Genomic DNA, 22,192 nt, shown 5'->3' on the forward strand with positions numbered 1-22,192 from the left:
CTTATGCCAACGCCACATCCTTGTGACACTGTCACTTTACAGTAAATACTGAAATCAAATAGTATGAGTTTTATAAATGTGTTCATCTCTTTCAAAGTAGTTTCAGCTCTTTCAGGTCCTTTGTTTTCCTATGTAACTTTAGAACCTCCTATCTTTGCTTTGTTAATTTCCTTGCTCCCTTTAGTGGACTCCCTGCTCAATGTCACAGAAGCTGGAGTTTGAATTCATCTCCTCCAGCAATGCCAGACAAGGCCTGGTCTTGTGATTTATTGCCTGGAGGAGAGTAACTGTGAACACATGCTCCCTATAGGTAGGCAGCCTCCCAAGAAAGAAAGAGAGAGAGAAGGGCTGGTGTGTAAGTCAAATGGACACCTAAAATCAAGCCCCAGAATAAGCTGAACCAGGCATGCTTCCTGTTACAACCAGAGCAGAGAGGATTGAATCTTGTTCCAAAAAGAACAGGAGAGAGAAAGGGCCTCAACTATGCATGCCCCTTTACCATTTCTTCCCAAGTGAGTAATCAATATCCCAAAGGAATGAGAAGGGATGAAGAGAAAATAGGAAGGTAACTGCCATCAATGGAGTTGTATTCTCCCCATCAGTGTTGACTTAACCTGTTAGCATTGAGTTGACAGTCTTAGTTTCCATTTCCGTGTTACGAGGGAACCTTCTTACCTTTATATACCTCATGAAACAAAGACGTGTGTGTGTGTGTGTGTTTAGTGAGGGTGTGGTGGGGAAGGAGTTTGTCCTTAAAAAAAAAAGAAGTTGGTCATGGTTTGTATAAGGCACCTGCAGAGAATTCAGCTGATATCTTCATAAGTCATTGCCATACAGAAGATCTTCATAATTTTTAAGGAGTTGTTTTTTGTTTTTTTTTTCAATAAGGCTTTAGTATAAAATACTGAGATTTATTTTGGGGGAAAAAAAGCTTCCTCTTACAAAAGTGATCATGGTAGATTCTTAATCATATCTCAAGTTAGTTTTATTTCTCAAAACATAGCTCTTCCACAAAAATGCCCTCCCTAGTTATTTTTGGTCTCTGGTTTGTTTCTCTTCCATCCCATTGATGCTTTACCATGGAGCCGCAGCTGAATTCCTCTGTGAAGATACTGACACATGGGCCAAGGGTGCCATCTGTGAGTGCCTGACAGCTGGTCCTCACCTCACTGGATTCTGCACAGGATAAAGCCAATGCTTGCCCTGGACTCTGTCTTCTTGGCCCCAAGAAAGCCTTTCTCTGTAGGTTTTCCAGAGCTTTTATGAAAGTGGTTCTTTGAATTTCAGAAGTCACCTCTCTTTCATTAAACTATCCACAAACTCTCCCCTCTTCTTTAGAGGATAGTTTTCTTGTGCTGCTCTCAACTTCTCCTGTGCTCCCCTCAACAAAATCCCTATTGTGTATGTACTGTTCTTGTCCTGTAGACCCTGGACAGCTGACAGCCCATGAGTTTCTAAAATAGACTTACTCTTCAGCTTGGATGAGATACTTTGCTATAGTTAATTTCTCTTCTCATCCTATTCTCAAAATAGGGAACAACCAATGAACTTTAAGTATGTTAATTTGTTTACAACTCACTCTTCTGGAGTAACTCACTCTCACTTAGAATGGGTCCTCAACAAGGCATTTTGCATTTTAAGCCTCATCATGAATTGAAATGAAAGACCATTTCTTCTTATGTTTTTAAGTGGTCCATGGGTACAGCTGCCTGGCAAAAAGCCCTGAAAAGACTCGTTCCAGTTTGATGTAGGTTTTGACTTCAACTTCTTCCTGAAACATGAGAGATTTGGTAGAACTCAGATATAGAAAAGGAAAAAGATGATGACATTTTGGGAGGTGTTTATTATAGACTGAGAAATGATAAGCACATTTGATGCTTATTAGGTGCTAGGCACTGATTTAAAATTTATCCATTTATTTTGTTTGTTGTCAGTCCTCCCTGGCTAGAGTGTAAGCTCCATGAGGGCAGAGTTTGCTGTCTTTTACATTTCTTGGTCTATCCCTAGTTCCTAGATCTTGGAGTCACTGAAAAGATGGTTACTGCCTAGTAAGTCTCTTGTCCCATGCAGTGAGTACTTTGATGATTTGGATGTTACACATGAGTAAACAGGGACTTAATTGGTCATGTAATTTGTCCAAGGCCATGAATCAGTAAAACTGCCAAGAATCCAAGATCTGACTCCTGAGTCATGGTTGAAACACTTGTCTGCACTATATCTCATCTCTCTCAATCCTGTCAATAACAACTCTGTGAGATAGATACTACCCTTACTTTATGGATGAGGAAATTGAAGCCCAGAGAGGTCAAATAGTCTGACTCAGGTCACATAGCCAGTACCTTGGGAAGGTACGTCTTGAACTCACATAATTTTGACCCTAAAGACCATGCTTTAGAAGTCCAAGACTTCTCCTTGTACTGTGGTATATTGGTGAGAGGCTTTAAAAATTAGTATAATTATGCATTTCATGCTCAAGTTATGATGATATTGAGAATAATGAAAACTCGTCAGTGGCAGAAAACAGAAGCTAAACATAGCTCAAATCAAAGATACAGGATCCTTACTTATGATTCAGGATCCAGATTTCCTGGGGTTCACCTCTTTCCACGTGGTGTCTCAAGTCATAAGGAGGCTGTAAACCTTGCTTGTGTGCTCACCAGCCCTCAGGGCTGAAATATACCTTTTTCTTTCCAGTTAGTGCCACTAAAGACAGATTTGTTTGCTGTCCATTTACCATGATGATGGGTCACTGATCCGAGTCTAGCTAAGAAGGCTGTATGTTAACCAGCCAGAGTTGTGAAGGGTACTATAAAAATGATGAGGGAAGCTGTGAAGGCACTCTCTGTGCCCTGAAGGTACTAAGGATGAATGCTCTGTATTCTGCTTTTGTGCTCTTGTAGGCATGGGGAGATAAATACCAAGTACTCACAAATCCACCTGTCCAGATTCCAGCAGACGTAAGCTCTTTAGGGAATATGGTGCTTAAGAAGTTAATAATGTTTAGAAATCTCTGGGTCTGTCAGAATAATGAATGCAGCTAATAAACATTCTAATTAGTTAACCTAGAGAAAAATCTTTGCTACTCTAGAGCGGACATTTTCATATTATCCTGAATGTAAACATTACCTTATCACAGACTGCTGTTTAAATGTTACTCTATATCTTTTCTTGGGTTCAGACACTGTTATTGACTATGCAAAAAGCTGCAGAAAAGACTTAATAAAAAGTGACAGCAGGCAGCTTTCCCTGCCGGCAGAGATTAAGCGCTTAGCTCTTGGCATTTCAATTACCTAAAACTAATGGAATAAATATTTTACAATATTATTGCCTTTTGGGGGGTAAAGCACTCAAAGAGAAAACTATACATGAAATGGAATTTTTTTTCTTAATGAAATAATTGAAAATGGATTTAATATCAGAATCTGATCATTAAAAAAATAAAGATACCAGCATGAAGAGATCAGGACATAATTTCTTGTCTGCATGGCCTTCGCCACTGTCTTTTTGCCTCCAGCATAACTTTAAAATAATGCCCTCTAACTCTATCCATAAAACCCTTTTAGCTGAGCTCAGATGATTTTATGATGGCATAAATTTATTAGGGTAATTTTTTTTTTAAGCATGAGGCTAGTCAAGAATTTCCAGCTTCAGAGAATATTACATTTTAGGTGTCATGGGGTTGAAGTACGATTAAGTTTACTCTTTGACTTGGCTCTCAGTGATCCTGTTTTGTGTTCTTCCTTGTCCCCTGGCTTATTGAAGCCACAAAACACAAAAAAAGCAACAGCTGCCTGGGAAATGTGCTTTCTCAATGCAGTGATACTTCTTTATTACCTAGTGCAGAGCCTTCCATGCAAAGATAATAATGGATTTTCTCCACTGATACATAGGGCCGAAAGATAAATCACACACTGCTAATTTCAGTGTTTGATGTCTTTTGAGAGAGGGAAATGGTCTATTTTCCCTTTAGGTATGTCATCATTTTCAGTAAAGTCAATAAAAATAATGTCAAATCTGAATCTGCAAATGACTGGCATATTCTATAATGTCACATCATATCTGATAGGGCCCATTAGTTTATAGTTATTGTTTATAGAATTTATCATAGTGTGTGTGTGTCTAGGAAAGTTTTATGATGGAACTAAAAATTCAAAAATACCTATCATCTTTTAACAGATCTCTTTCCCTATTCAATTGACTCGCCTTGTGCACATGGCATTTTCAATTCAGTTCAGTTCAGTAGCTCAGTCATGTCCGACTCTGCAACACCATGGAATGCAGCATGCCATGCTTCCCTATCCATCACCAACTCTCAGAGCTTACTCAAACTCATGTCCATTGAGTCAGTGATGCCATCCAACCATCTCATCCTCTGTCGTCCCCTTTTCCTCCCGCCTTCAATCTTTCCCAGCATCAGGGTCTTTTCTAGTGAGTCAGTTCTTTGCATCCGGTGGCCACAGTATTGGAGTTTCAACTTCAGCATCAGTCCTTCCAATGAATATTCAGGACTGATTTCCTTTATGATGGACTGGTTGGATCTCCTTACAGTTCAAGGGACTCTCAAGAGTCTTCTCCAACACCACAGTTCAAAAATATCAATTCTGCGCTCAGCTTTCTTCACAGTCCAACTCTCACATCCATACATGACTACTGGAAAAACTGTAACTTTGACTGGATGGACCTTTGTTGGAAAAGTAATGTCTCTGATGTTAATATGCTGTCTAGGTTTATCATAACTTTTCTTCCAAGGAGCAAACAACATTTTCAAGGGACATCTGAATAGTCATGGGTTTTATATAGTTTTATATTTGTTATATCAGTGATAATGGCAAATGATTTATTTATTGAAATTGCATCTATGTATGGTAAAATATCACTTCAAAGAAGATTCTTGATACTTCATCCATTTTTATTTTTAAATTGAAGATTTATGGATACTGGCCAATATGGATGGAATGAAAACTATCTTTGAAATTAATTATCTGAAAAAATTATTTGGATCACTTAGGAGAAATATGTATACTAGAAGAAAGAACTTGTTGGACACTGAAAAAATGAGCAAGAAATTCTTGCCAGAGGATTGATTAAATTTTGCCTAATAATATAGTAAAATTATTATGTAATTTCCGTTCTATAGATTGAAGACAAATGATCCAATTATAGCCCATGTAGATTAGGGAACCTCATAAATTCAGTACCAAAATCCAGAGCTCTATAACCTAGAATATAACCCCTTTAGCATCTCTGTTGACTTTGCTTCCTAAATCTGTTCATTTCTCTGCAACTTGCCATCTATCAATCTAACCCTACCTGCTATTTTCTAAGTCAGTTGTTGCTCTTCTAGAATAATTTCTCAACTCAAGAGCCAAAGTGATCAATTAAAGGTATAAACCCAATCCTTTAATTTCCCTTCTCAGACTCTCCAGTTGCCTCCCATTACTACAGAAATTCAATCCCATTCCTTATCATCCTACAAAGCCCTGCCTGATCTGGCTCCTGCGATCTCCAACACCTCAACCCCTAGCACTCTCCATCTCATTGTCTCCAACCATTCTGGACACTGCGTTCCCTTTATCTGAAATGCTCCTTCTGCAGACCTTGGAAGATCATCCATCGCTTCTCTGAGTCCTCAGTTCAAGTCACATCTGTCAGTGGTGTTTCCTAACCCACACTATACTTAGCACATTTCTTTAAAGAACTTTTCAATATCTAATATTTTACTTACTGATTTATTTATTATTATACTTCTCCTATGACAAGTCATCTTGTAAAAGTAAGTACCTTACCAGTCTTATTCACTATTCTACCCCTAGTTCCTAGAAGAGTTCCTGGTACTCTGTTATTCTCAATGCATATTTATTGAATGGCCCTAAAGTTTCTCCTGGAACTTGGAAGTTTTTTTTATCTACCTGATTACTACAGTACCACCCATTCCTAATTCATATCACTTGAATGTGCTCTTCTTCCCTTTCATGCTGATCTGAATGCCTAACTGGGAAGCATTTTTATTCAATATAGGTAGCTAACTACAAAATTAAAAGGAGTGATGTGTGTGAGAACTCTGGTGATACTTAGGATGGATAACATTTTTATTATTGTTAGTGGCATGATGAAATAAGAATCCTTCTAAATTTTCTGGATATCCCCAGGTAGCAATTATCTTGTGAACAGGGTACCCCTGTTTTGATTTCAAAGCTTCACATTGGATTTCATGATCACCCACTGGATTCAGGATTTATTACCCTACATTATTTGACAGGTTGATAAGATCAAAATTGTGGCCAAAATTATGGCCAAGATTCAGTCCCAGCACCATACAAGGGGTAACCCCACTCCAGCTGCAGCTTTATTCTAGGTATACCTCTCCTAATTTATTACTTTTTTCTTATTTGTATTAATAACCTAGGGACTTAGGCAGTGAGATGTCTACTTGTTCTTTCTTTAAGGTCAAGGTCAAGACCATCTTTCTAGGACCTCTTTCCTACTCTTTGCTTAAGGCTCAAATTACCTCCATTTACTTCCAGAAATGTCCCTCCTATGTGTTTCCAAAATTGGGGAAGTTGGTAGCTTTTACAAGTGATGCTTCTTATTCAGTACTGAGTGTGTGAGTTGGAATATTCTAAAAATTGATTGTCTGGGTTCTTAGAAGTTCCAGGAGCTCTGTAATATACAGCAAAAGCACAAATTCTCTGTGAAGATTTTGGAGGAGGAAATGACCTTATGTAGGAGGAAAATGTAGGGGGGAAATGACCTTACACAAGAAGTTCTAGAAAACAATTCCTAGAACTATATTGATGAGGCATCTGAGAAGAAAGATGATGCTCTGCAAATAAGATTTTATTTAACACCCATGGAAAATTTAAAGGTAGTGTTAAAATTATGGAAAAGTCTTGATGAGAATTTCCTGATAGGTCTCATCATATAGACAGTTTTACACCAGCTAAATTTATTGACACCTTCACGTATTCTTTAAGACTTCTCTCCAAATTCACTGAATAAGAAATTTGCTATTTCTGGATGGCTTTATTTACATGATCATCTGGACCTGTGATGTTGCATAGATGTTCACTACCCAGTTCATGCCAATAGTCGTCTACTTTCCTGTGTTCATATCACACCTCTGAGTTTCTTAGGACTTATTAAAATTTCTTGAATGTTTACAAAGGATTCATTGTTATTAAGCATATTTAAACTATCAGTAATCAAATCATCTGCAGCCATGAAATTAAAAGACGCTTGCTCCTTGGAAGAAAACCTATGACAAACCTAGACAGCATATTACAAAGAAGAGAAATCACTTTGCCATATAGTCAAAGCTATGGTTTTTCCAGTAGTCATGTATGGATGTCAGAGTTGGACCATAAAGAAGGCTGAGTGTTGAAGAATTGATACTTTTGAACTGTGGTGCTAGAGAAGACTCTTGAGAGTCCCTTGGACAGCAAGGAAATCAAACCAGTTAACTCTAAGGGAAATCAACCCTGAATATTCATTGGAAGGACGGATGCTGAAGCTGAAATTCCAGTTCTTTGGCCATGTGATGCAAAGAGCCGATTCATTGGAAAAGACACTGATGATGCAAAAGATTGAGGGTAGAAGGAGAATGGGGTGACAGAGAATGAGATGGTTGGATGGCAACCCTGATTCAATGAATGTGAGTGTGAGCAAATTCCACGAGATAGTGAAGGACAGGGAAGCCTGGCATGTGGCAGTCCATGGAGTTGCAAAGCGTTGGACACGACTTAGTGACTGAACAGCAACAAATCAAACCATGCAGTTTTGGGAGGGTGATGAACTAACAGAAAAGTGAAATAAAACACAAATTCCATAAAATGTTCCAAAGATATTTGGAAATCTAGCATTTTAAGTGATAAGAAAAAATCAATTATTAAAATTATCAATTATCAATTATCAAAAATTAATTATTCAGGAAATCTTGTTAGAAGAAGTAGCTAGACACTGATAAAAGCTGACGCTTAGATCAATCGATAGCTTAAATGTAAAAATTATACCATATGCATACTAGATTAAAATATAGATGTTTTAGTTCTTTTGAGGCTGAAGAAGAACTTTTTAAAGTATAACATCCCAGGTAGAAAACTTGTCACAAAAGGATGATAGGCTTGACTCCTTAAAATGATAAACATTCACATGGAAAAATGTCTTGAAGCAAAGTTTAAAGAGTGAAAAAGTGGGGAAAGTTTGCTTTGTAGATAAGGATTAATATCTCTAAAATATTTGTTAAAACTCCTATAAAATATTGAGAAAACATTTCTGTCCCCATAGAAAAAGCATACAAAGGACATAAAGAGATAATTCACAATAGGATAAATAAAAATGGCCAAGAAACATGGGAAATATGATCAACATTTCCGATACTCTATAAAAAATATATCACCCCCCCCACTTACTAAATTTGTGTATAAAAAAGATTGGTAACACAACACGTAAATAGAACATAGGAAAATGGACACTCTAATAGAGTACAAATTAGTACAATATTTCTCAAGGGCTATTTGGCCGAAGGCACCAAAAAGATAAATTTTTATCCTTTTTGATCTAACGATTCCACTTCTAGGAAATTGTTTTAAGGGAAAATGAAGCCAAAAAAGGAAATGATAAACTAAATGTCAGAAGATAAGTGTCTAATAATGATTATTATTGAAGGATCATTAATGAGTGAACATTGCTTTATTAATAATACTGACAAAGTAAGAAGACTCACATTTAGTGAACCTTAATAAGAAAACATTTAACATATGGTGCATATATTTATTTTAGAATAGTAGGAACCATTGATAAGGGTGCCGGTCTACATTAATTAACATAGCATGACAGTCACAACATAAAATTGAATGAAAAAGTTGTCTCTCCCATGGCATGTACAATATGCTACCATTTATTTAAAAATATGCATGTAACATATATGTGATTGATATAACTCATTTTATGAGCTTGTGGTTCAAAAATAAGATGTTATAGCTCCTTTTAAATTCGCATACTAGAAAGCTCAAGTCTGGGCTTCCCTGGTGGCTCAGTGGTAAACAATCAGCCTGCCAATGTAGGATACACAGGTTCAATCCCTGGTTCAGGAAGGTCCCACATGCTGAGGAGCAACTAAACCTGTGCACTACAACTCTTGAGCCTGTGCTCTGGAGCATGGGAACAGCAACTACTAGAGCCAATGCTCCACATGAAGAGAAACCACTGCCGTAAGAAACCCGTGCACTGCAACTAGAGAAAAGCCTGCCCAGCAACGAAAACCCAGCAGAGCCAAAAATAAAGAAAGAAAGAAAGAAAAGAAATAATAATAATAATAATAAAAGCCTTTTGAATATCCAAGTCCCCAGTTTGCCTCTGAACTGAAATATCCTTTTTTCTTCCTAGGATTCCCTCTACCATAATGGTCTCAGCAAATTACCAAGGTTCTTTGTATAGTATCTTATAGTATCAGTTCAGATTAATTTTGGCTTACAGAAAGAGTCAGATCTCAGCTGTGTTTCCTTGAAGCTGAGCACACATCAGATAAATACAACTAAAAACTGGTTCCTTGTCAGGGTCATCTGTTGCCAAACCAAAGACTTGAGGTTGCAACGTTTTTGTCTCCCCCACCCCATCCCCCACCCCGAGTGGCCAACATTATCAGATCCATAGCTGGAGCACATCATAATTCCCATCAAATATGACACGACCAAGTCTGAACCTCTATTTCTGGTCACTGCTCCTGGCCCTACAGCAGAATCCTTCCAGAAAGCCAAAATGTTCTGCTGATGGATGAGGGAAGAATGTTTCCCCTGTCTCAGCTCTGAACACCACCTCAGCCTGGACCTTCTCAGCCACTCAAGAGCAAGCCAGGTTTGGTAGATTTCAATGTCCCTAGGCCCTGGACATTTCTACTAAGGGCTTGTTTTTTGTATCCCTATAAGGATTTCTTTATAGTGGTCTTATTGGTCTTACTGGATCAAACCAATAGGTTTCATATTTTTCTTTTTTTTCTTATCTTAAAAAATAATTTAATTGGAGGCTAATTACTTTAAAATATTGTGGTAGTTTTTGCCATACATTGACAAGAATCAGTCACGGGTATACATGTGTCCCCCATCCTGAACCCCCCTCCCACCTCCCTCCCCATCCCATCCCTCTGGGTTGTCCCAGTGCTCTGGTTTTGAGTGCCCTGTTTCATGCATCGAACTTGGACTGGTCGTCTGTTTCACATATGGTAATATACATGTTTCAATGCTATTCTCTCAAATCATCCCACCCTTGCCTTCTCCCACAGAGTTCAAAAGTCTATTCTTTTTATCTATGTCTCTTTGCTGTCATTAGGGTTGTCATTACCGTCTTTCTAAATTCCATATGTATGCATTAGCATACTGTATTGTTGTTTTTCTTTCTGACTTACTTCACTCTGTATAATAGGCTCCGGTGTCATCCATCTCATTAGAACTGATTCAAATGCATGCTTTTTAATAGCTGAGTAATATTCCATTATGTATATGTACCACTACTTTCTTATCTATTTGTTTGCCGATGGACATCTAGGTTGCTTCCATGTCCTAGCTGTTGTAAAAAGTGCTGTTATGAACATTGGGGTATGCATGTCTCTTTCAATTCTGGTTTCCTCAGTGTATATGCCTTGCAGTGGGATTGCTGGATTGTATGGCAGTTCTATTTCCAGTTTTTAAAGGAATCTTCACAATGTTCTCCATAGTGGCTGTACAGTTTGCATTCCCACCAAAAATGTAAGAATTTTCCCTTTTCTCCACACCCTCTCCAGCATTTATTGTTTGTAGACTTTTTGATAGCAGCCATTCTGACCAGCATAAGATGGTACTTCATTGTAGTTTTGATTTGCATTTCTCTGATAATGAGTGATGTTGAGCATCTTTTCATGTGTTTGTTAGCCATCTGTATGTCTTCTTTGGAGAAATGTCTGTTTAGTTCTTTGGCCCATTTTTTGATTGGGTCATTTATTTTTCTGGTTTTGAGCTACATGTTCACATTAGTTCAGTCACTCATTCATGTCTGGCTCTTTGTGACCCCATGGACTGCAGCACAACAGGCCTTCCTGTCCATCACCAACTCCTGGAGTATACCCAAACTCATGTCCATCCAGTAGGCGATACCATCCAACCATCTCATCCTCTGTTGTCCCCTTCTCCTCCTGGTCTCAATCGTTCCCAGCATCAGGGTCTTTTCAAATGAGTCAGCTCTTCTCAGCAGGTGGCCAAAGTATTGGAGTTTCAGCTTCAACATCAGTCCTTCCAATGAATATTCAGGACTGATTTCCATTAGGATGGACTGATTGGATCTCCTTGCAGTCCAAGCGACTCTCAAGAGTCTTCTCCAACACCACAGTTCAAAAGCATCAATTTTTTGGCACTCAGCCCTCTTTATAGTCCAACTCTCACATCCATACATGACTACTGGAAAAACCATAACCTTGACTAGACAGATCTTTGTTGGCAAAGTAATGTCTCTGCTTTGTAATACACTGTCTGGGTTGGTCATAACTTTCCTTCCAAGCAGTAAGTGTCTTTTGATTTCATGGCTACAGTCACCATCTGCAATGATTTTGGAGCCCCCCAAAATAAAGTCTGCCACTGTTTCCCCATCTATTTGCCATTAAGTGATGGGACCAGATGCCATGATCTTAGTTTTTTGAATGTTGAGCTTTAAGCCAACATTGTCACTGTCCTCTTTCACTTTCATCAAGAGGCTCTTTAGTTCTTTGCTTTCTGTCATAAGGGTCGTGTCATCTGCATATATGAGTTTATTGATATTTATCCCAGCAATCTTGATTCTAGCTTGTGCTTCATCCATCCCAGTGCTTTTCATGATGTACTCTGCATACAAGTTAAATAAGCAGGGTGACAATATACAGCCTTGACATACTCCTTTCCCTATTTGGAACCAGTCTGTTGTTCCATGTCCAGTTCTAACTGTTGCTTCCTGACCTGCATACAGATTTCTCAAGAGGCAGGTCAGGTGGTCTGGTATGCCCATTTCTTGAAGAATTTTCCACAGTTTACTGTGATCCACACAGTCAAAGGCTTTGGCATAATAAATAAAGCAGAAGTAGACGTTTTCGTGGAACTCTCTTGCTTTTTCGATGATCCAGTGGATGTTGGCAATTTGATCTCTAGTTCCTCTGCCTTTTTTTAAACCAGCTTAAACATCTGGAAGTTCATGGTTCATATATTGTTGAAGCCTGGCTTGGAGAATTTTGAACATTACTTTACTAGCGTGTGAGATGAATGCAATTGTGCGGTAGTTTGAGCATTCTTTGGCACTGCCTTTCTTTGGGATTGGAATGAAAACTGACCTTATCCAGTAGCCTGTGGCCACTGTAGAGTTTTCCAAATTTGCTGGCATACTGAGTGCCGCACTTTCACAGCATCATCCTTTAGGATTTGAAATAGTTCAATTGGAATTCCATCACCTCCACTAGTTTTGTTCATAGTGATGCTTCCTAAGGCCCACTTGACTTCACATTCCAGAATGTCTGGCTCTAGGTGAGTGATGACACATGAGCTGCTTGTATATTTTTGAGATTAATTTTTTGTCAGTTGCTTGGTTTGCTATTATTTTCTTCCATTCTGAAGGTGTCTTTTCACTTTGCTTATAGTTTCCTTCATTGTACAAATGCTTTAAGTTTAACTTAGTCCCATTTTGGAGAAGGCAATGGCACCCCACTCCAGTACTCTTGTCTGGAAAATCCCATGGACGGAGGAGCCTGGTAGGCTGCAGTCCATGGGGTCGCTAAGAGTCGGACACGACTGAGTGACTTCACTTTCACTCTTCACTTTCATGTGTTGGAGAAGGAAATGGCAACCCACTCCAGTGTTCTTGCCTGGAGAATCTCAGGGTCGGGGGAGCCTGGTGGGCTGCCGTCTTTGGGGTTGCACAGAGTCGGACATGACTGAAGCGACTTAGCAGCAGCAGCAGCATTTGTTCATTTTTGCTTTTATTTCCATTACTTTGGGAGGTGAGTCATAGAGGATCTTGCTGTGTTTTATGTCAGAGAGTGTTTTGCCTGTTTTCCTCTAGGAATTTTATTGTTTCTGGCCTTTTATTTCTTTTTCTTCTCTGATTGCTGTGGCTAAAACTTACAAAAGTATATTAAATAGTAGTGGTGAGAGTGGGCACCCTTGTCGTGTTCCTGACTTTAGGGGAAATGCTTTCAATTTTTCACCATTCAAGATAATGTTTGCTGTGGCTTTATCATATATGGCTTTTATTATGTTGCAGTATGTTCTTTCTCTGCCTGCTTTCTGGAGAGTTTTTATCATAAATGGGTATTGAATTTTGTTGAAGGCTTTCTCTGCATCTATTGATATAATCATATCATTTTTATCTTTCAATTTGTTAATGTGGTGTATCACATTGATTGATTTTTGAATACTGAAGAATCCTTGCATCCCTGGCAAAGAGCCCACTTGATTGTTATGTATGATCTTTTTAATATATTGTTGGATTCTGTTTGCTAGAATTTTGTTGAGGATTTTTGCATCTATGTTCATCAGGGATATTGGCCTGTAGTTTTTGGTATTAAGGTGATGGTGGCCTCATAGAATGAGTTTGGGAGTTAACCTTCCTCTGTAATTTTATGGAAGAGTTTGAGTAGGATAGGTGTTAGCTCTTCTCTAAATTTTTGGTAGAATTCACCTTTGAGGCTATCTGGTTCTGGGCTTTTGTTTGTTGGAGGATTTTTGATTATAGTTTCTATTTCCATGCTTGTGATGGGTCTGTTAAGATTTTCAATTTCTTCCTGGTTCAGTTTTGGATGGTTATACTTTTCTAAGAATTCATCCATTTCTTCCAAGTTGTCCATTTTATTGGCATATAGTTGCTGATAGTAGTCTCTTATGATCCTTTATATTTCTGTATTGTCTGTTGTGATTTCTCCATTTTCATGTCTAATTTTGTTGATTTGATTCTTCTCCCTTTTTTTTTTTTCTTGATGAGTCTGGCTAATGATCTATTTCATTTATCTTTTCAAAGAACCAGCTTTTAGTTTTGTTGATTTTTGCTATAGTCTCATTTGTTTTTCATTTATTTCTGCTCTAATTTTTATGATTTCTTTCCTTCTACTAACCCTGGGGTTCTTCGTTTCTTCTTTTTCTAGTTGCTTTAGGTGTTATGTTAGGTTATTTATTTGATTTTTTTCTTGTTTCTTGAGGTAAGCTTGTATTGCTATGAACCTTCCCCTTTGCTTTTACTGAATCAAATAGGTTTTGGGTTGTTGTATTTTCATTTTCATTTGTTTCTATGCATATTTTGATTTCTTTTTTGATTTCTTCCATGATTTGTTAGTTATTCAGAAGCATGTTGTTTAGCCTCCATATGTGTGTATTTTTAATAGTTTTTTTTCCCTGTAGTTGACATCTAATTTTACTGCATTTTGATCCGAAAAGATGCTTGAAATTATTTCAATTTTTTTATTTTACCAAAGCTAGATTTATGGCCCAGGATGTGGTTTATCCTGGAGAATGTTCCATGTGCATTTGAGGAAAAGGTGAAATTCATTGTTTTGGGGTGAAATGTCCTATAGATATCAATTAGCTTTAAGTGGTCCATTGTATCATTTAAAGTTTGTGTTTCCTTGCTAATTTTCTGTTTGGTTGATCTATCCATAGGTGTAAGTGGGGTATTAAAGTCTCCCACTCTTATTGTGTTACTGTTCATTTCCCCTTTCACACTTGTTAGCATTTGCCTTATGTATTGAGGTGCTCCTGTGTTGGGTACATATATATTTATAATTGTTATATCTTCTTCTTGGATTGATCCTTTGATCATTATGTAGTGTCCTTCTTTGTCTCTTTTCATGGCCTTTATTTCAAAGTCTGTTCTATCTGATATGAGTGTTGCTATTCCTGCTTTCTTTTGGTCTCCATTTGCACGAAATGTCTTTTTCCAGCCCTTCACTTTCAGTCTGTATGTGTCCCTAGGTTTGAGGTCAGTCTCTTGTAGACAGCATATATAGAGGTCTTGTTTTTGTATCCATTCAGTCAGTCTTTGTCTTTTGGTTGGGGCATTTATTTATATTTGAGATAATTATTGATTAGTATGATCCTGTTGCCATTTATTTTGTTGCTTTGAATTCAAGTTTATAAACCTTTTCTGTGTTTCCTGTCTAGAGAACATCCTTTAGCATTTGTTGGAAGAGCTGGTTTTGTGGTGCTGAATTCTCTCAGCTTTTGCTTGTCTGTAAAGCTTTTGATTTCTCCTTCATATTTGAATGAGATCCTTGCTGGGTATAGTAATCTGGGTTGTAGCTTTTTCTCTTCCATCACTTTAAGTATGTCCTGCCATTCCCTTCTGGCCTGAAGAGTTTCTATTGAAAGATCAGCTGTTATCCTTATGGGGAATTCCCTTGTGTGTTATTTGTTGCTTTTCTCTTGCTGCTTTTAATATTTGCTCTTTATGTTTCATCTTCATTAGTTTGATTAATATGTGTCTTGGGGTGTTTCACCTTGGGTTTACCTGTTTGGGACTCTCTGGGTTTTTTGAACTTGGGTGGCTATTTCCTTTCCCATTTTAGGGAAGTTTTCAACTATTATCTCCTCAAGCATTTTCTCATGCCCTTCTTTTTGTCTTCTTCTGGGACTCATATGATTCGAATGTTGGGGCATTTAACATTGTCCCAGAGGTCTCTGAGGTTGTCTTCATTTCCTTTAACTCTTTTTTTTCTGTTTTCTTCTCTGCTTCATTTATTCCTACCATTCTATCTTCCAGCTCACTTATCCTATCTTCTGCCTCAGTTATTCTATTCTTGGTTCCCTCCAGAGTGCTTTTTATTTCAGTTATTGTATTATTCACTATTGATTGACTCTTCTTTATTTCTTCTAGGTTCTTGTTAAACATTTCTTGCATCTTCTCAATCCTTGCCTCTAGTCTATTTATCTGTAACTCCATTTTGTTTTCAAGATTTTTGGTCATCTTTACTATCATTATTCTGAATTCTTTTTCAGGTAGACTCCTTATCTCCTCCTTTTTTGTTTGGTTTGGTGGGCGTTTATCATGTGCCTTTATCTGCTGAATATTTCTCTGCCTTTTAACTTTGTTTAGATTGCTGTGTTTGGGGTGCCCTTTCTGTAGGCTGGAAGTTCATGGTTCCTCTTATTGTGGAGCCTGCTCCCTGTGGGTGGGGTTGGGCGAGTGGCTTGTCAAAGTTTCCTGGTTAGCGGAGCTTGCATCTGTGTTCTGGTGGGTGGAGCTGGATCTCTTCTCTCTGAAGTGCAATGGAGTGTCCAGTAGTCAGTTTTGGGGTGTCTATGGGTTTGGCATGACTTTGAGCAGCCTGTCTTTTAATGCTCAGAGCTATGTTGCCTGCTTTGCTGGAGAATTAGTGTGGTATGTCTTCCTCTGGGCCTTTTTGGTTCTTGGGTGGAGCTTGGTTTCAGTGTAAGTATGGAGGCTTTTGGGTGAGCTTTTGTCTATTAATGTTCCCTGGAATCAGGAGTTCTCTGATGTTCTCAAGTTTTGAAGTTAAGCCTCCTGCCTCTGGCTTTCAGTCTTATTCTTACAGTAGCCTCAAGACTTCTCCATCCATACAGCACAGATGATAAAACATCTAGGTTAATGGTGAAACAATTCTCCACAGAGAGGGACACCCAGAGAGGTTCACAGAGTTACATGGAGAAGAGAAGAGGGAGGAGGGAGATAGAGGTGACGAGGAGGAAAAGAGGGGAGGTGAAAAGGGGAGAGAGCAATCTAGCCATTAATCAATTCTCTAAGTGCTCTCCACAGTCTGGAACACCCAGAGAGGTTCACAAAGTTTCATAGAGAAGACAAGCGGGAGGGAGGTTATAGGGGTAACCAGAAGGAGAAGAGGGAGAGTCAAAAGGGTAGACAGCAATCAAGCCAGTAAGCACACAGCTAAGTGAAAATGGATACTGAAGATTAGATTCTTAAAAGTACAAAATTGATAACAAATACCAAAAAGCAAAGATTAAAAATCTAGAGAAGAGATTAGACTCTCAAAAAAAAAAACCAATATTAAAAATACAAAACAAAATCAATCACAAAATTTATTTTATATATATATATATATGAAATTTGCTTTAAAAATAGGGTCTTTTGGCAAAGTAATCAGATCAGATCAGATCAGTCACTCAGTCATGTCGACTCTTTGCGACCCCATGAATCGCAGCATGCCAGGCCTCCCTGTCCATCACCACTCCCAGAGTTCACTAAGACTCACATCCATCGAGTCAGTGATGCCATCCAGCCATCTCATCCTCTGTCGTCCCCTTCTCCTCTTGCCCCCAATCCCTCCCAGCATCAGAGTCTTTTCCAATGAGTCAACTCTTCGCATGAGGTGGCCAAAGTACTGGAGTTTCAGCTTTAGCATCATTCCCTCCAAAGAAATCCCAGGGCTGATCTTCAGAATGAACTGGTTGGCTCTCCTTGCAGTCCAAGGGACTCTCAAGAGTCTTCTCCAACACCACAGTTCAAAAGCATCAATTCTTTGGCGCTCAGCCTTCTTCACAGTCCAACTCTTACATCCATACATGACCACAGGAAAAACCATAGCCTTGACTAGACGGACCTTTGTTGGCAAAGTAATGTCTCTGCTTTTGAATATGCTATCTAGGTTGGTCATAACTTTCCTTCCAAGGAGTAAGCGTCTTTTAATTTCATGGCTGCAGTCACCATCTGCAGTGATTTTGGAGCCCAGAAAAATAAAGTCTGACACCGTTTCCACTGTTTCCCCATCTATTTCCCATGAAGTGATGGGACCAGATGCCATGATCTTCATTTTCTGAATGTTGAGCTTTAAGCCAACATTTTCACTCTCCACTTTCACTTTCATCAGGAAGCTTTTGAGTTCCTCTTCACTTTCTGCCATAAGGGTGGTGTCATCTGCATATCTGAGGTTATTGATATTTTTCCTGGCAATCTTGATTCCAGCTTGTGCTTCCTCCAGTCCAGCATTTCTCATGATGTACTCTGCATATAAGTTAAATAAGCAGGGTGACAATATACAGCCTTGATGAACTCCTTTTCCTGTTTGGAACCAGTCTGTTGTTCCATGTCCAGTTCTAACTGTTGCTTCCTGACCTGCATACAAATTTCTCAAGAGGCAGATCAGGTGGTCTGGTATTCCCATCTCTTTCAGAATTTTCCACAGTTTATTGTGATCCACACAGTCAAAGGCTTTGGCATAGTCAATAAAACAAAAATAGATGCTTTTCTGGAAGTCTCTTGATTTTTCCATGATCCAGTGGATGTTGGCAATTTGATCTCTGGTTCCTCTGCCTTTTCAAAAACCAGCTTGAACATCAGGAAGTTCACAGTTCACATATTGCTGAAACCTGGCTTGGAGAATTTTGAGCATTACTTTACTAGCTTGTGAGATGAGTGCAATTGTGTGGTAGTTTGAGCATTCTTTGGCATTGCCTTTCTTTGGGATCGGAATGAAAACTGTCCTTTTCCAGTCCTGTGGCCACTGCTGAGTTTTCCAAATTTGCTGGCATATTGAGTGCAGCACTTTCACAAAATCATCTTTCAGGATTTGGAATAGCTCAACTGGAATTCTATCACCTCCACTAGCTTTGTTCGTAGTGATGCTTTCTAAGGCCCACTTGACTTCACATTCCAGGATGTCTGACTCTAGGTCAGTTATCACACCATCGTGATTATCCAGGTCATGAAGATCTTTTTTGTACAGTTCTTCTGTGTATTCTTGCCATCTCTTCTTAATATCTTCTGCTTCTGTTAGGTCCATACCATTTCTGTCCTTTATCGAGCCCATCTTTGCATGAAATGTTCCTTTGGTATCTCTGATTTTCTTGAAGAGATCTCTAGTCTTTCCCATTCTGTTGTTTTCCTCTATTTCTTTGATCTATTTCACTGATCGCTGAAGAAGGCTTTCTTATCTCTTCTTGCTATTCTTTGGAACTCTGCATTCAGATGTTTATATCTTTCCTTTTCTCCTTTACTTTTCACTTCTCTTCTTTTCACAGCTATTTGTAAGGCCTCCCCAGACAGCCATTTTGCTTTTTTGCATTTCTTTTCCATGGGAATGGTCTTGATCAAAGTAATAGTGGATTATAAAAATGGACATTGCAGGAGTAATAAAGGACTTAAATTTCAAAAAATTAAAAAGTCATAATAGTAAAAATGTGTCTATAAATTTCTCTGGAGCTTTTATGGGCAGTGTGGGATCAGTTGTTTCAGATAGTTCCTTGTTCCAGCTTGTACTTGTTCTCAGGGTCTATGCTGCTGCTGCTGCTAAGTCACTTCAGTCGTGTCTGACTCTGTGCAACCCCATAGACGGCAGCCCACCAGGCTCCTCTGTCCCTGGGATTCTCCAGGCAAGAACACTGGAGTGGGTTGCCATTTCCTTCTCCAATGCGTGAAAAGTGAAAGTGAAGTCGCTCAGTCCTGTCCGACTCTTAGCGACCCCATGGACTGCAACCTACCAGGCTCCTCCGTCCTTGGGATTTTCCAGGCAAGAGTACTGGAGTGGGATGCCATTGCCTGCCGGGAGCCGGCATATTGCATATTGAGTGCATATTGCATATTGAGTGCAGCACTTTCCACAGCATCATCTTTCAGGATCTGGAATAGCTCAACTGGAATTCTATCACTGCCGGGAGCCAGCGTGAGGAACTCCACCCATGACAAAGGTCATGAGGAAGGAGGCTCGGCATACGCAAAGGCGGGATCTAGCCTCAGGAGTCCCCCTGGAAATTCTCGAGCATCTACCCCGAAAACCAGAGTCTGCCTACTTTCTGCTTTGTGCTTTCACCTACACCTCTGACTTTACGGGGGGCTGTCCCCCACTACCTCTCTCTGAAAAGTGAGTTAGCTTACAGCTCCAGTTAATAATTCCTGGGTGTGACAGTGTTTCAACCTACAAACTCCTTTGGAAATCCTCTAGCCTGCCTGAATAGGTTTTTCCGGCCACATGTGATTGTTCAGAGCCTCCCAACTGTGAGAGGCAGGAGATGTTCTAAACTGCCTAAACACAGATTCCTTTGAGTAGTTAAAAGATTGATTAGAAATTGTATTGGTGAAGGGTTTTTCACTTGTTGGGCCAATGTTTGCTGCTAAGTCTCCATACTCCTTACCTACTGTGTCCTTGGCAGTGTATTGATTGATATAATGGGTGTATAGAAATGTAAAATGCAGCTTTGTCCAATGCTTTTTGGGAGGCTGGTGCCTGACTTTGGAATAATCACCTTTAGAGAAAAATAAGTTTCTTAAAATGTTAACAGGCCTCCAGGCCAGAAGATGATGTCAATCACCTGAACTTTTGCATATGATAAGTTTGAAAGCCTGGCTTCAATTAGAACCAGGAACTGCTGTCCTTGCATGACTCCACCCCTTCCCCCATTATCCTCTATGCATAACTTAAGGTATAAAAACTACTTTGGAAAATAAAGTGCAGGCCTTGTTCACTGAAACTTGGTCTCCCCATGTCGCTCTCTCTTTCAACTTCTGGCTGAGTCTCCATCTGGAGTGCGGAACCCGCCATGCTTGCTAATTATGCCTGGGCTTCTAATATCCGACCGGGGAGGCCTCAGTGTCTCCTCTCCTTCGGGAGAACGGAAGGACGCCTGCGGCCTATGTAAGTGGTGCAAACTTCTTGTCTTGAAGTTTATTGGTCTCCCGCGTAAACCAAGCTACTCAGCCTCCTTTCTCCACTGAATTTTCCTACTGAGCTATCCTCATTCTATTACTCTTTGTATCCTTAATTAAAGTGTAATTAAGCAGTTGTTTCCTGACCCTCGCCTATGCCGTCTCTCCTTCGAATACCCTGGATCAGCTGGGGCTGGACCCGGGCAATTGCCTTCTCCGCTCAAGGTCTGTCTATAGGCCCCCTCCAAAACTTAGTCAATATTAACTACGGGGTTTTAATCTGTTGCACCTGTCACTTCCAGAGCAGTTCCCATGTCTTCGTTTATTTTGGCTTCTGTTTGCAAGTCTCTTCAGTGTCTAATTTCTGCCCTGACACAGGAGGTGAAGGTGGTCACTTATTTAGGCGCACTTGTTCAGTTGTGTTGTGGGGAGGGAGGGACACTGCAAACAAATATCACTGGCCTGTGTGGGGAGTGCTCTCAGTGTATGGACCACACTGGGTTTGCCCCAGCTCAAGGCGGAATGTGCTTCCTGGGTCTATACTGCTCAGGCTCCAGGGTGCCCTGCAGGGGTACTGTCCAAAGCGGGCCGGTGTTTCGTACACTTCCCAGGTCTAAGCTGCTCTGGTTGTCGGGTACTCTGCCAGGGCACAGTCTCGGTTGGGTGTGCATTTTGTGCCCTTCTCAGGTCAGAGCAGCTCAGGTGCTTGGCGAGTGTACTGTCACAGGTGGGCCGTGCATCTTAATCATTTCCCCGTTCCCAGCTGCTAGGTTTCCTAGGTGCGTCGCGAGAGCACTGTCTCAGGTGTGCCATGTGTCTCTGGGGAGCCGATCTCAGGCTGTGACCCCCTGGCAGATGTCAACCGTCCAGGTTCCCAGGAAGACGTGGTTAGTAACTGGGAGCCTGCTCACAGTTTAGTGGAGGATGCCAAGCTCTGGGCCCGAGATTGCAGCAGCCCCTTTTCTTCTGGCTCTGGCTGTCTCTCTGCCTCTGGCAGTGGGGAAGGGCCTGTATGTAGCTCTCCTTTGGTATTCACTCAATCTTTTGTTCTATGAGTAGGCTAGGCTGCGCATTAGAGCCTTTCATGGGAAAGTTCTCTCTTTTTTATTTTTTCCTCTGGCAATCCCACAGTTTTGGTTACTATCTTATGTTAGCTCCCTCAGATTGTCCTCAGGGCATTCAGGCCTGGTTCTTACCCTAAGCATTGATTGTGCAGGCCGCGCCTCCCTGTCCAGCCCCTGTTCGCTGGTGGCTGACGTGAGCCTCTGGGCTACTTCTTCACTGACAGTTACAGTTAGGCGCGTATTCTGTGTTTGTTTTTGTTTGTTTGTTTGTTTCCTCCCGGTTATGTTGCCCTCTGAGATTCCAAAACTCCCCATGGACCTGTCTGTGAGAGGGTTTCCTACTGTTTGGAAACGTCTCCTCTTTTACAACTCTCTCCCCAGGACAGGTCTTCATCCCTAACTGTTTTGTCTCTCTTTTTGTCTTTTATATTTTGTCCTACATCCTTTCAAAGAGAAAGGGCTGGCTTCCTGGGTGCCTGGTGTCCTCCGCCAGTGTACAGAAGTTGTTTTGTGGAAGTTGCTCAGCATTCAAATGAACT

General features: G+C 40.0%; 1 long non-coding RNA gene across 3 annotated transcripts in view; it reads left to right on the forward strand.

Annotated features, from left to right (window-relative positions):
* The first annotated feature begins 19,292 nt into the window (after window positions 1-19,292).
* The window catches only part of LOC129646528 (uncharacterized), a 287,290-nt gene continuing 284,390 nt past the window's right edge, over window positions 19,293-22,192 (forward strand). For all 3 annotated transcript variants that reach the window (XR_008712004.1, XR_008712007.1, XR_008712006.1), the window contains exon 1: window positions 19,293-20,578. This is a non-coding gene — a long non-coding RNA (uncharacterized LOC129646528). The remainder of the gene's footprint in view (window positions 20,579-22,192) is intronic.

The sequence above is a fragment of the Bubalus kerabau genome, chromosome 3 (assembly GCF_029407905.1).
Source record: "Bubalus kerabau isolate K-KA32 ecotype Philippines breed swamp buffalo chromosome 3, PCC_UOA_SB_1v2, whole genome shotgun sequence".
NCBI lineage: Eukaryota > Metazoa > Chordata > Mammalia > Artiodactyla > Bovidae > Bubalus > Bubalus kerabau.